At 41.6% G+C, this 16060-nt stretch overlaps 1 pseudogene; it reads left to right on the forward strand.

Moving 5' to 3' along the window:
- The first annotated feature begins 10351 nt into the window (after positions 1-10351).
- Positions 10352-10452, forward strand: LOC112615367 (annotated as a pseudogene).
- Positions 10453-16060: the final 5608 nt, after the last annotated feature.

Genomic DNA, 16060 nt, shown 5'->3' on the forward strand with positions numbered 1-16060 from the left:
TTCCTTTGAGGAAATGGTGCCTCAGGCACCACCAGGGGGCACTAGGGCCTCTAGGCACCAGGGGCCAAGGAAAATGAAATCCCCTTTCGTGGAGGCCCCAAGTCCAGGTTCTGAGCCCCCTGCCGCAGTTCCCTCCAGCAGCACCTTGGCGCCGCAGACCAGGGAGGCCGTGTTGTTGGCTTATCTAATGAGAAATGAGAGGACTGGGCCAAAGAGCCCTATTTCTGTCCAGCCCTACACTACCTGCCATAAAATTAAATGATCACAATGAGTACATTAATTACCTGACACGAATGCTTTAACATAACAAAATTATTAGCCATTCTAGATTTAGTGTTTGTACAGCACTTTATATTTGCAAGGGCGTTGCAATAACTTACGCTGCTGAGGGTGCGTTTCAGGCCCTGAACGACATCCTAAAGGGTTTCTTCTGGCCAGCCAGCTGTCTGGCCTCTCCACAGCTGGTCCCCTGCCCTTCTTGTCTTCACTGACTGCTTTTCTTCTCCAGCTGCTGCTTGGCGTCTCCTCCTTGCAGCTCCTTCATCTGTTCACTGAATCCCTTTCAGCTCAGAGAGCCATGAGACAGTGCCTTCACTTGTGCCATGTTACCTACCTGATCCTGCGTCAGAATGAAAGGGCTCAAGGGCAGCAGCCGTGGGTGGGGTGGGTCTTGGTGCCCAGCAAGCCTCTCTCCTGTTCTGCTAGTTGTGGCTGCAAGTGTGGACGTGTGATGGACTCTACACACAGTAGGGGCTCTACTATGTAGGGGCTCCGAGTTTTGGACCTGCTGTTGCTCGAACTCCACAGGAACTGACTGCACATCCTGCCTCAGTTCATTTGTTGAGTACTCACTTTACCCACATGAGAGCGAGCCCTGGGTCCTTGGGGAGCATGGCATTGAGGAGACTCACTACTGTGCAGATTCGGTTCCAGACTGGATGGGATTTCGTAGGAGACCACACTAGTAAAACTTGTTGCAGTTGGCTTGAGTGTGAAATCTGCTTCCCAGGCAGAGAGATCAAAGCCCAGTTGATGGATGTGTGTGTACCCAGCTCTCCTTGCTTGCTTTCATCTTCCTTCCAGAAAGAGGAGTAAACAGTCAGCTAGTGAGCACTGCAGGTGTTCCCTTGAGTGGAAAGGAGTATCACTGACAGCACATAAGACCACCAATGAAGGTATCCATGAGGATACCAAGGGCCTCAAGGAGGATTAAAACGAAGGGCATTTGCAGCAGTAGTTCTAGAAGTTTAATGTAGGGGCATCTTTGGGGCAGCAGCCATTTGGCTGGAAGGCAGCTGGAGAGATGTACCCTGAAGCTGCATTTGTATAGCTCATATGATACAGATCAAATGTTTCCTAACATGTTTTTAGTCATACTTTATGGAAGCTGAGAAAACATCCATTTTTAACATGAAGTATATCATAGTGCATAGTATAGTGGTTAAGAGCAGAATCAAGAGGTGGATTGCTTGGTTTCAAATGCCACCTTCATCATTAACCAGCTAGGTGACTTCAGGCAAGGGCTTTAGCTTCTTTGTGCCTCAATCTCCTCATCTATAAAATGTGGATAACTGTAGTGTCTGCATCAGACTTGCCGTTAGGATTAAGTGAGTTAATCCACATAAGCCATTTAGCGTGTCATAAGTGCTCATTAAGAGTTAGCTGTTATTATTTATTGGGAGAGACTTGGAAGGGCCTGGTATTTGGGAGTAAATCTCCAAGTCATTCCAAGTGAAGGAGATAGGGAGATGGATTCAAGATTTAGGCTAACAGGGGGGTGTGCTGTGGGGTATTGAGGAGCCTCCTAGTAAGGTCCAGAGAATTCCACCTCTAAAGGGGTCTTGGAGGGGAAAGGGCTGTGTTCCAGGTGATCAAAGACCCTCAGTCTTTCTGTGTGCCTCAAGTTTGGGGATTGGGGGCTCCCCAACAACCCCTTTGGCTGGACTAGATGTTGCACCGAACGGTAGTGAGGAAAATGAAGCATCCTCTTGCTTTTCCAGGCATAGTCTGGGGGACTCTCTCTAGTCCAGGACACAGCCCCCCTCAGGTCAGCTGGACTGGAAGGCCCTACTCCTCCTGCCCACCCTCACTGCCCTCCAGGCTCTCTGTCTCCTAGAGACTTTGAAACAGTGGCTTCACCAAGGGACGGGACATCTAGGTTCCTGGCCCTGACCCAGTGGGGAAATGGAGTAGAAATGAGCCAGCCATGCAAGGAAACCTGGTCCCTGGTGAGGTCCTGGTAAGTCCCAGGCCCATAGGCTGAGCGTCCTGGGGCATGTAGTGCCACATCTCCCTCTTCAGTGAAACAAGAGGCTCTCACAGAGTTCCTCTGAAAGCCTCTTTCATCAACAAGTTCTTTTGTGATTCTGTGTCTTCTTGTGGTGACCACCAGGAAAATGAGAGAGCAGAGCTGCATTCTAGGGTTTTGCTATGACTCTTCTAGGCCCAATCTTAAAACTGAGATGATCACTCCAAGCCCCAGCGCCCCCTCCTACACTCCAGACTCAGAGTAAGCTCATTCACCAGGCAAGTGCAAAAAGACCCAGAGGATCTGCCCAGCCAAGAAGGTATGTATTTCCTCCTTGGAACAGCATTTTCAGGAAGACTCTAGATTAAGAATCAGAAAGCCAATGGGAAAACTTCTCACCTTATTATTTGAGGCAATCCTTTTGCCTAGAGGTCTTCAAAGGTGATTCCTTAGGTCAGGAAGAAAATAGTAGAACTACAATTTATGTGTAGTTTTAATGTTAAAATAATGAGCTTTGCTGATATTTTACATGAACATTGAGATGGGCATCTTCACTTGTTAAGTCATTTGGTCACCTGTCATGTAGGGGACATGACGCACACTGAAGGCAGTTGGAGACCTCAACAATATAAGGGTTGACAGTGGTGACTATGATATGTTGCAGTTAACATGTGCCTAGTTAAGCGATTTGCTGATTGTGTTAACCAGTTTTAGCTAAACATGTTCATAGAATGAACCGATGGTTTAAAAAGATTCCTGCAGATCGGGCATGGTGGCCCACACCTATAATCCTACCACTTTGGGAGGCTGAGGCGGGTGGATCACCTGAGGTCAGGAGTTCAAGACCAGCCTGGCCAACATGGTGAAACCTCGTCTCTAATAAAAATACAAAAATTAACCTGGCGTGGTGGAAGGCGCCTGTAATCTCAGCTACTCAGGAGGCTGAGGCAAGAGAATTGCTTGAACCTGGGAGGCAGAGGTTGCAGTGAGCCGAGATTGCACCATTGCACCCCAGCCTGAGCAACAAGAGGGAAACTCCGTCTTTAAAAAAAAAAAGAAAAGAAAAGATTTCTGCAAAGAAAACATGACTTGAAAATAATACAAAATTCAAACACAAGCCATCACTTCTACTCTTAGTAGAAGCTGTTAGCCAGATGATCAGATATAGTCAATTGTAAGCTAATCAGATCTGACAAGAAGTCAGCAAAAACTTTTTGAAATGATTAAGAAGAGTATTTGAAACATTGATATACATACATTATAATGAATTCCGCCCTAAGCATATATTGTACCATAAGACATTAGCTGATATTGGGTCTGTGCTGTCATTTTTTAACTACGAAAACTTACACAAGTTTCTTAAAATTATCTGAACTCTGCTGCGCTATAACTATAGATCATTATAGGGTTGTTATAAGAATTACACTAAAAATTTTAAATGTCTGCCACATTGTGGGCCCTTAATAAGTGGCTATATTATTACACATAAAGATATTGCTGAGCAGAAATAATAGGATTAAAAAATTAATAAGATAAACAACATTTTGGCACAAAATTTAAGTGCCTTGAAAGTACCAACTCACTTGAAAATTGCTATGCTGATTAAAATTGACCACTTGGCCATTCGTTGAAAATCACCACCCTGGGCTTTAGGCTAAGTGCTGAGGATAGAGAGATGAATTTGTCATAGACTCTGGAGACTAGAATTTGGAGCTGGCTTAGTTTAGATGACTATAACAGCTTCCTGCCTAGTCTCCCTGCCTGCATTGTCCCTCACTATTCCCTGGCTCCAGCTTCCACCATCATGTGACTGACAAACCAGTCTTCTTCATCATTTTCATCATTCATTTCCATGCCTGAAAACCTTCAATACCTCTCTTATGCTATCACCTCTTCATTTGCTATATACCATCTTATATTATTCAGTAATTTTTATTCCAGTTAGTCTTCTTGTCTCAGCTGAAACTGTTATAGTTAGTACTTAGAACTTATAGATAAGGTTGCCTTTGAGAGACTTTAACTTAATCAACAGGTGATGAAAGGAGTCCAACCTCTCTGAGGCTCTTGGGAACAGCTTCTTGACTACTAATGAGTAGTATTAACATATCTAAGGAAAGAAAGATGTGGTCTCCAATGCAACTTGGAATAGAGGAAAGCCAGAGAGGTAAACTTTAGCTGGATGCACCCAACATTATCTTGGGACAAAGACATTGGAAATAGGGGAACCTATTCCTTCAGGGCTATTTGTCTCTTCTGGCTGGTGAGAGGTCCTGCTTTATATCTGTTCTATTTATCTGGTTAAGATACTTAGCATTCTTCTCATCTTTGATCCCCTGGATGAAATACTCTCTTTTTATTATGAGTTGTGAGAACGCCATGAGGGTACTTACTAGTTTACTAATTCTACCTTCCAGGTACTCACAGACTGAGGTGAGGTGGCTCTGCTAAGATGTTATACATTCTGGTCAATGGAAAATTATATCGCCATTGTGACTTAATCAGCTGGTACTCTGGTTTACACTTTTGAATTTATTCTTTGTGAGTCTGATTATCTAAGTCTCATAACCTCAGTTTATGTGAATCTGATAGTTAAGTAAAGGTTTTAGTGAAAAAGATGTAATTATAGACCAAGAGAAAATATAGAACATTTTTTTTTTTTTTTTTTTTGAGACGGAGTCTTGCCCTGTCGCCCAGGCTGGAGTGCAGTGGCCGGATCTCAGCTCACTGCAAGCTCCGCCTCCCGAGTTCACGCCATTCTCCTGCCTCAGCCTCCCGAGTAGCTGGGACCACAGGCGCCCGCCACCTCGCCCGGCTTGTTTTTTGTAGTTTTAGTAGAGACGGGGTTTCACTGTGTTCACCAGGATGGTCTCGATCTCCTGACCTCGTGATCCGCCCGTCTCGGCCTCCCAAAGTGCTGGGATTACAGGCTTGAGCCACCGCGCCCGGCCATATAGAACATTTTTTAAATCTTGTGGTTGAAATGCTTCTTTTAAGTAGGACATAAAATCTAGAAGCTGTAGAGGAAAAAAATTAAAATTTAAAACTATGTAATAAAAAATACTATAAACAAATTTGAAAGACATGATAGACTGGGATCACATATTTGCAACATACATAATAAATAAAGGATTAGTAACTATAATATATGAAAAGAACCTAATAATGAATAAGGAAAGGCCAACCTGAAAGAAAAACAGGCAAAGGGTATGAATTAGAAAAGTCACAGAAAATATGTTTGATATTAATATGTCTAATAAACATTTGAAAAATAGTTCAAGTTCACTTTTAACTAAAGAAATGAAATTAAATTAGCAGTGATATGCCCCTTCCACAAGATTGATGTAATTTTAAAAAGATATATGACAGAGTATCTTAGTTTGGGCTGCTGTAACAAAGTACCATAGACTGGGTGGCTTATAAACAACAGGAATTTATTTCTCAAAGATCTGGAGGCTGGAAGCCTGAGATCGCGGTTCTGGTGAGGGCTTGCAGACAACACAGTTGCACACAGCCAGCTCTTCTGGGTTGCAGACAGTGGACTTCTTGTATCCTCACTTGGTTGAAAGAGGACAAGAGAGCTCTCTAGGGTCTCTTTTGCAAATGACCTAATTAACTCCTGAAGGCCCTACCTCCTGATACCCTCACGTTGGCGGTTTGAATTTCGGCATATGAATCTGGAGGGGACATAAACATTCACTCCATAATGGAGAGGTGTGTCACTGCTATTCACCTGAAAAATTGATCATGTTTTTAATACAATTGATGAGGGTGTGGGGAAACAGATATTTTCAAATACTGCTAATGGGATATACCTTGGTACAGCTTCTTTTGGAGCATTTATCAGACTGTGCCTCTTGCTATTGTATTTGAAGGGCAATTTGGCTAAGAACAAAATTCATAGACTTTATTTTCTTCCTCTCAGAACTTCCAAGTCATTGTCCTGTTGTTTTTCGGACGTTGCTTTCGTTCTTTTACCCCAGTGGCTTCATTCATCTCAGTTGGTTCAACTTAAGTATTTTTTCCCCCAGAAAAGGATCTTATGCCCTTTATTCCCTATATTCTCACTTGTTTGAGAATGTCTGTCTTTGGCTTGTATACATAAATGACAACTTGACCAGATATAGTATTCTTGGGCTCACTTCATGTCTCCTGAAACTGCAGTCATTGAATGTTGCTGTGAAGTCTGAGGGCCAACCTGATTCTTCCTTCTTTTAGGTGACTTGCTTTTTCTGCTTGGATGACTGAGGAGTTCCTTTTTCATTCTTAAAGCTGAATAACTTAATCAGGATACATCTTGGTTTCAATTATGCATCATCTGTTTTTCTTGGAGCACAGTATATTCTTTTAATGTAGAGATTCAGTTCTCCATGGTTCTTCACATCAGAAAAGTTTCTTCTGTTATATATTAAAACATTCTCCTACCTCAGCCTCCCAAGAAGCTGGGACTACAGGCACCCACCACCACACCCGGCTAATTTTTTGTATTTTTTAGTAGAGACAGGGTTTCGCTGTGTTAGCCAGGATGTCCTCGATCTCCTGACCTCGTGATCTGCCCACCTCGGCCTCCCAAAGTGCTGGGATTACAGGCGTGAGCCACCATACCCGGCCTTAAATGATCTCTTTAGAGTACATTGCTGGAAGTAGGATTACTATGTCAAGAGGTACACACATTTTATATTATGTTACCCATAGCCAAACTATTTCTAGAAAGGTGGTTCACACTTATACTCTCAACAAAAGGGCAGGTGAGTCCTCATTTTCCTCACCTACAGTGGATTTGGTCAATCTTCCTAGTCTTCTCCAACCTATAAGTAAAATATGATAGTTCATTGTTTTATTTATATTTTTTCTTTAGGCTATTAGCCATTTGTAGTTCTTAATTTGGGAATTGTCCGTCATGCAATTTCACCATTTTCTATTGGGTTGTTAGTTTTTTCTTGTTCATTTATGATCAAATTGGATATATGTTATTAGCTCTTTTAAATTAAATATTATAAACATTTTCTCTATTTGTTATTTGTCTTTCAGTCTTATTTATGGTGTTTCTTGCTAGGCAGAATATGCATATTTGTATGTAGTTAATATTTTCCCTTTATGGCTTCTGGGTTTTGGAATATGTTTTGAGAGACCTTCTTCACCTCCAAGACTATGCAAATATTTGCCCATGTTTTCTTCAAGTATTTTTATGGTTTTATGTTTTTCTCTAGGTCTAAAGAGTGAGGTAGGGATGCAGCTTTATTTTTTTCCAAATGACTGGCCAGTTATTCCAAAATCATCTGCTGAATTATTCAATGTATCTCCACTGATAACATTTAGTGATTATTTATCATGCGCCAGACACTTACTAAATCCTCTGCATACCTAATCTAGTTTAATCTTTACATCAAGTAGTGACAAAACAAGATTTTCATTTATAGCACACATGTGCAGATTTTGTCTTTAATGGAGAAAATAGATTGGCAGGGTATAGATAGATAGATAACAGGGGATTTATTATGGGAATCAGCTGACGCAATTATGGAAGCCAGGAAGTCCCACAACATGCCCCCCACAAGCTGTAGATCCTAGGAAGCTGGTGGTGTAATATATCTGAGTTCAAGGCCCGAGAACTGAGAGAGCCAATGGTGTAAGTCCTGGAGTCAGAAGGCCCAAGAACCTAGAACTCTGTTGTCTGAGGGCAGGAGAAGGTAGGTGTTCCAGTCAAGAAGAAAGAGAGTGAATCCACCCTTCCTCCACCTTTTCGTTCCATCTGAGCCCTCAATGATTGGATGATGCCAGCCTACATTGGTGAGGGTAGATAATCTTTACTCAGTCTACTGATTCAAATGCTAATCTCTTCCAGAAACAGTCTCATACCCAGAAATAATGTTTTACCAGCTATCTGAGCATCCCTTAGCCCAGTCAAGTTGACATATAAAATTAACCGTTGCAATTGGGGAAAGAATGATTGCAGAAGACGCATTATTTATGTCATCCAGGCAAGAGGCTCCTTTGAAGCTCTGTATTCTAACACCTTACTGTGTATGGCACATAGTAGGTAACAAGTGGAATGAAACTTGTCCATGAAAAATGATGGTGACTTGAACGGAGGTTGGGAGCGGTGGCAGTAGAGATGGAAAAAAGTGAAAAAATTTGAGAAATAACTTGAAGACAGAATTAACAGGTCTTCATGATTATTTAAATATGGTGAGATATGAGAGCAGGAAATGTCAAAGATGGCTCAGATTTCTGGCAGAGATAGATTTAATGGAATATTGATGAGTTTACTTTTGAACAGGCTGAGTTGAAGGTACCTTGGAGATATCCATTTGAAGAAGTCAGGTAAGCACTTAGATGTATCAGTCCAGAACTCCAACAACAAGGTATAAGTTTGAGGAGCATATGCATGTTGATAGTAACTGAAGCCATAGGAAAAGTTAAAATTACTTCAGGAAGGGATATTGAATGAAAAGAGAAGCACTCCTAGGACAGATCCCTGAAAAACTCTCCTACTTAAAGGTTTAATAGAACATGAAGGAGGAGTCAGTAAAATGTTTGCAAAAGGGCAGCCAGAGAAATAAGAGGAATTGGGAGAGTGTGGTGTTTTAGAAGACCGGAAAAAGAATAATTAAGGAGAGAGTTCAGGGTAATTCTAACAGAGCAAATGAAATGATGGGCCATGAACTGTAAGCTTGACAAATGGGGAAGTGAAGACAAACAGGGAGTAATAGAAAGAAAGGGCCAATAAACTGCTATTCAAATGAAAGTGAAGAATAGTTGCAGTTGGACTAGCTTAATAATGAGCTGGGACCAGGCGCAGTGGCTCACACCTGTAATCCCAACACTTTGGGAGGCTGAGGTGGGTGGATCACGAGGTCAGGAGATCGAGACCATTCTGGCTAACATGGTGAAACCCCATCTCTACTAAAAAAATACAAAAAATTAGCCAGGCGTGGTGGTGGGCACCTGTAGTCCCAGCTACTTGGGAGGCTGAGGCAGGAGAATGGCGTGAACCAGGGAGGCGGAGCTTGCAGTGAGCCGAGATCGTGCCACTGCACTCCAGCCTGGGTGACAGAGTGAGACTCCATCTCAAAAAAATAAAATAAAATAAAATAAAATAAAAAACATAATTAACTGGAAGCATAGGTGTTTGTGGTCAGAAAGTAGACTATCTGAATTAGTGATTTTAGAAGTAGAGAGAGTTTTAGGTCATGATGACAAGATCGAGGGAGTGACTGTGAGGGTGGGTGGTTGAATAGCATTGTAGGAGGACATGGGAGATACTGTGGATCTCTCTCGAGGACTCTGAAGTCACTTAGGATGACGGCAGTACTCATGGCACAAGAGAAGACAGTAAGCCAAGTGCCACTGTCTTCCGTGAGGTAGGAAGATTACAGTTACCAATCACAGAGAGAGTAGCAGGGGTTTTCACAAAAGGGTGGAAAAGCCATGGACTCTGAGTAGCCCTGGGAAGCATCCTCATCTCCTGACAGTACATAGGTGTGAGAATATGAGCGGATCTCTCTTGAGGGAGCTGCAGGGTAAGTGGTGTAGAGAGAGCCAGGTTTAGATAAAGCATCAGGTGGAAGGAACATTCAGAGGAAAGTGTTTGAGGGCGTAGGAGAGTTGAAATTCCAAAGGGCAAATGGAAGGTTTTGGCAGGGAGAGAAGAGAGGGATTGGATACTTCCACACTTAGGGAAGTATGTAGCATTTTAGGAATGATAGTTCATATAGGACAAATATGGGAAGAGACAAGGTATCTATATTTGGAGTTTTGACCTATGAAAATAGGAATGAAACTTGATAGATTTAGTCTCACTTAGCCCTCAGAGAAGAGTGGACACAAGGGCTTGACAAAAGTCAGCTGTGGTCTGGAAAGTCCTGCAAACATTTATTTTCACACAGAGATATGATTAGTCATAGGAGATGCAGCAGAGGTTAATAGTAGAGAACAAAAAACTTGAAGTTCAAGGTTCTTTGAGGAGAGGGATGAACAGTGGCTCTAAGAAGATTGGATTAGACCCAGGATTCACTGGTACCCTGTTTAATCAAGGCTTGGAGGTCTTGATGTTTGTAGCTTGGGACAGGGTAGGTGTGAAAGGGACTGAAGAGTGGCCCAGGAGTGCTTCAGCAGCACATACACTAAAATTGGAATGATACAGAGATTAGCATGGCCCCCTGCACAAGAATGACACAAACATTTGTGAAACCTTTCATATTTTTTAAAAAAAAAAAAAAAGGGCTTTTCTTTCTTTCTTTTTTTTTTTTTTTTTTTGAGACGAAGTCTTGCTCTGTAGCCCAGGCTGGAATGCAGTGGCACAATCTTGACTCACTGCAACCTCTGCCTCCCAGGTCAAGCAATTCTCCTGCCTCAGCCTCACGAGTAGCTGGGATTACAGGCATGCTCCACAATGCCCAGCTAATTTTTTTTTGTATTTTTTAGTAGAGATAGGGTTTCACCATATTGGCCAGGCTGGTCTTGAACTCCTGCCTCAGCCTCCCAAAGTGCTGGGATTACAGGCGTGAGCCACCACGCCTGGCCAAAGAATGGCCTTTTCTTGCTCCTAGATCTATAGGTGCAGATATAGTTTAGAACTTCATGTATCTGTTATATTACAAGTTTTATTTTTACTCCTCAAGTATAGAAATAACATCTAAACTATTATTTTTAAATATTTGCACTTGTTCTTACAGGTTAAATATTTAATTATTTGGGCCGTTTCCCCCAAATTTCACTCTTATTTTAGCATATTCTATATTTGCTTAATTTTTAATTTAAGTAATTATTTTTATTAAGTTAATGTCAACACTAAAAATTGGTTTTGAGTTGGTATAGTGATAGAATTCAGAAGTCTTAACAAAACTGAAAGTTGTCACATTTCAGGAGGTAAAGTATAAAGCTTAGTTTTTAATTTGTCCTTTCCTTGCCAACACCTTATAGAATCAATAGAAAATACATTAGCAGAACGAGGCCAGTATCATACACAGTGCACTTTCCTCACCACCCTTAGCTCCTTGTAACTTCTTGCTTCACTGAATTTCTGAGAACCTTTTTGTCTCTAATACTCACTTGGTAATTTTTGTGGATATATTCCATTCTTTTCTCTCTGTGGAAGCTCTTTGTTTTTTACCTACATATAATCAGTTTAAGATGCCTATTTTTCCCCATTTTAACAGCTCTGAAATGGGGATGCATCTTATAATCTAAACTATCTTTGATTTGATAACATATAGTACTTTGTATCACTCCCCCAAACAGCCTAGTATAATTCCCAACACACAGTAAGCACTGAACAAATGTTTGTTTATTGGTTGATTATATGTACATTAAGAAGAGGTCATATAATTCAAATTATTACTTAAATACAAATGTTAACCTGACTTCTAGCACATCCTCGAACTCTTAAGGTTCATAAGTTTTTAATTCAATAAAATGTGAGATTATTTCAAAAAAGAGGAAACAGGCCAGGCGTGGTGGCTCATGCCTGTAATCCTAGCACTTTGGTAGGCTGAGGTGGGTGGATCACCTGAAGTCAGGAGTTCAAGACCAGCCTGGCCAACATGGCAAAACCTCTACTAAAAATACAAAATTAGCCGGACGTGGTGGCAAATTCCTGTAATCCCAGCTACTTGGGAGGCTGAGGCAGGAGAATTGCTTGAACCTGGGTGGCAGAGGTTGCCGTGAGCCAAGATCATGCCACTGTACTCCAGCCTGGGCAACAGAGCGAGACTCCATTAAAAAAAAAAAAAAAGGAAACAAATAAGGAAAATGTAATTATTTACCTTCTTTTATAATATTTAAAAATGGATTTAATATTTAAAAGGCATTCCGTAATGATACCTACCTTACTTTTATGTAAAATTTGTCACACACAAAAAAATTCCTATAACATAGGAAGAAAAATCTGTTAGAAGAGAGAAAGTGTATGATTTACCTGAGTTCTACAACTAGTCAATGTCTTGGCTTCTTGCTTGTAGTACTTGTTCTTTTTACTAGACTCTGTTGTTCCATGGAAAGGCAGATATACAAAATGCCTTCTTAAATGCAACCCATTTTTGCAGAGTGTTTTTAAAAAGTGATTGCCATCAAGTGAAATTCTAACTGCATATGTGCTGCTGCATTCATTTCTTTCTAGTCTTCAAAAGAAAGGCATGGAAAAGATACGACAGAGCTGAAGTATAATGCTTATTAGGTGTCGTTCAATAAGGAGGGCAGTAAAAAGTGAAACTAGTATTATTGCATAATAAAGAGCACCTTATTTAGCTCTTGGGAAAGATTGAAGGATATTTACTGCAAAAATGCAATTTTCACGAACTTTGAAGGAATCATCACAAGAGTCAACCCATTTTCCAACTTAGAACCTTTAAGTCATTCCCATCATGTGTTTCTATTCCTTTATTTCACGTGGTTCCTCTGCAATTTCTCTTTCGTGCCACTCCGTTGCTTAGCTTCTATTCGACTTTTGGAGGAATTTTCACTTCTACATTTCTACATATTGATTTCTGGGCTCTCCTTAGGTTAGGTTACCCCTTTCCTGCTTTTATTTTTGTTGCAATGATACCTTTTTTTTTTTTTTTTTTGAGACGGAGTCTTGCTCCATCGCCAGGCTGGAGTGCAGTGGCCCAATCTCAGTTCACTGCAACTTCCGCCTCCCGAGTTCAAGCGATTCTCCTCCCTCAGCCTCCCGAGTAGCTGGGATTACAGGCATGTGCCACTATGCCCAGCTAATTTTTTTAGTTGTTTTTTTTTTTTTTTTTTTAATTAGAGACAAGGTTTCACTATGTTGGCCAGGATGGTCTCGATCTCTCGTCCTCAGGTGATCCGCCCATCTCGGCCTCCCAAAGTACTGGGATTACAGGCGTGAGCCACTGCGCCCGGCCAGATCTTCCTTTTTCAATTATTTCTTTACATTTAGTTAGTTTTGCTTTTTTAGCCATGTTAACTTTTTGAGAAGGTTCCTTGATCTGAGTTTCAACTATTTTATCTGTGAAATATGGATGAAAATGCCTACCTATCAGGGTTTTTTTTTGTGAAAATTAAGTGACACCACTTACTTAAAAGTGGCTAGTGGAATACCTGCTTCATTTTATAGTTGGCTCTGCATAAAATATTATTCAGTTCAGGCCGGGCACTGTGGCTCACGCCTGTAATCTCAACACTCTGGGAGGCCGAGGCGGGTGGATCACCTGAGGTTGGGAGTTCAAGACCAGCCTGACCAACATGGAAAAACCCCATCTCTACTAAAAATACAAAATTAGCCAGGCAAGGTGGCGTATGCCTGTAATCCCAGGTACTCAGGAGGCTGAGGCAGGAGAATTGCTTGAACCTGGGAGGTGGAGGTTGCCATGAGACGAGATCGCACCATTGCGCTCCAGCCTGGGCAACAAGAGCGAGACTCTATCTCAAAAAAAAAGAAAAAAAATTCAGTTCAGTACATCCCTTCAACGTGAACTCACTTTAATTCCTTGCCATGCGCTTGTATTAAATGTTATTGCCCATAATTTACTTAAATTTTCCAAATTCATGTAATCTTCTTGTAGGCCAGCCATGTAACTTATCTGGACACTTTGAGAGTGTAAAGGGGCAGGCACCATCAATTATTATGTTAAGACAACAGGTGTAAATTGGGACTGTCTTAGGCAAATTAGAATGTAGCCTATCAGCCCTCTCCTGACTACAGTAGACTCTGCTTTCTACCTTGGAATTACTTTCACGGCGCCCTATTCAGGACCCCATTTCTTTTCTAACCTCCTCGTTGAGTATACATTTTCCCCTTTGTCATTACCACCACCAGTACCTATGCTTGGAACTGCATATGTTTACTTTCTAAACCACCCAGTCTCCTTCACCAACTTCTCCATTTCCATCAAAGACTAGACCACACTTCAGAGTTTATCTGATTTTCCATATTCCTTCAAGTCTCATATCCAGTCAATTGGCAGTTTGTTTATTTAATTCTATAAGTCTTTATTGAACATTTACTTTGTGCCAGATACCAAGTGAAGTGCTAGGGATAAAACTACAAATAAGATATAATCCAACTTTGGGAGGCTGAGGTGGGAGGATCACTTGAACCCTGTAGGTGGAGGTTGCAGTGAACCAAGATCGAGCCACTGCATTCCAGCCTGGGCAACAAAGTGAGACCTTATTTCAAAGAAAAGAAAGAAAGAAAGAAAGAGAGATAGAGAGAAAGAGAGAAAGAGAGAGAGAGAGAAAGAGAGAGAGAGAGATGAGAGAGAGAAAGAGAGAAAGAAGGAAGGAAGGAAGGAAAAGGAAAGGAAAGGAGGAAGGAGAAAGGAAGGAAGGAAGGAAAGAAGGAAGAGAAAAAAGAGAAAGAGAGTTAAACGTGTAAAGAAATAATTACAATACAGGGTAAGTGCAAAAAGAGAGTCTTTGGTATATTGGTGATGCTAACATGGAAGTTATCAACTCTGCTTGGAGTGGTTCCAGGAAGGTTTTGCAGAAATAAAGACAAACTCTACCTGTAGCTGATTGTATGAATTAATAAACATGTTATTACCTACTATATGCTAGATACTATGTTATGTACCAGGAATGCACTGATAAGCAAGATAGGCATGGGTCCTGTCTCTCTGGAGTTTATAGACTATTAGGGAAGACAGACAGTATAAAAGCAAAGGGTGTTAAAAAGGAGAAGAAAGGATGAGGCATCCTGTGAACATACAAAGAGGGAACTAGCCAGCTCCGCTTCCAGTTCCAGAACAGTTAAGCTGAAACCTGAAAAGATGACTAGGATTAGCTAGGTAGCTATTAAAATAGGTGGAGGTAGGGATTGATAGAAGAGGGAGAGAGCAAAGTCTTAAGGTGAGAGCATGCAAAGCACTGAAGCATTGAGAGAAGACCAATATGGCTGGAGAGCAGAGAGAAGTGGAAATGCAGGTAGATGTCAGAAAATACAAGACCTTGTGGATCACATTAAAGATTTTAGGAATTTATCCAAAGGTCAGTGGGAAGCCTTTTTATTTATTTATTTATTTTTTTAGGACGGAGTCTAGCTCGGTCGCCCAGGCTGGAGTGCAGTGGCGCCATCTCCGCTCACTGCAAGCTCCGCATCCCGGGTTCCGCCATTCTCCTGCCTCAGCCTCCCAAGTAGCTGGGACTACAGGTGCCCGCCCCCGCGCCCAGCTAATTTTTTGTATTTTTAGTAGAGATGGGGTTTCACTGTGTTAGCTAGGATGGTCTCCATCTCCTGACCTCATGATCCACCTGCCTCGGCCTCCCAAAGTGCTGGGATTACAGGCATGAGGGAAGCCATAATTTAAGCATTAAAAGTGATATACAGATTTGCTCTTTTAAAAAGGAGGCTGTTGCAATAGCTTGGACAACAGGTGATATTGGTTAAAAAAAAATGGAGGAATTGATGGTTTTTAGAAATATCTAGGAGATCTAATGGCAAATTAGTGGCCGGGTGTGGTGGCTCACGCCTGTAATCCCAGCACTTTGGGAGGCTGAGGCAGGCAGATAACCTGAGGTCGGGAGTTTGAGACCAGCCTGACCAACATGGAGAAACCCCATCTCTACTAAAAATACAAAATTAGCCGGGCGTGGTGGTGCATCCCTATAATCCCAGCTACTCGGCAGGCTGAGGCAGAATTGCTTGAACCTGGGAGGTGGAGGTTGCAGTGAGCTGAGATTGCACCATTGCACTCCAGCCTGGACAACAAGATCAAAACTCTGTCTCAAAAAAAGAAAAAAAAAAAAAGGCAAAATTAGTAATTGATTTGGTATGGATGGTGGAGAAGGAGTAGTCAAGGATGACTCTCAGATTTCTGCCTTGAACCACTGGTTATCTGGTACTGTTATTTACTG

Source organism: Theropithecus gelada, chromosome 1 (assembly GCF_003255815.1).
Source record: "Theropithecus gelada isolate Dixy chromosome 1, Tgel_1.0, whole genome shotgun sequence".
Lineage (NCBI taxonomy): Eukaryota > Metazoa > Chordata > Mammalia > Primates > Cercopithecidae > Theropithecus > Theropithecus gelada.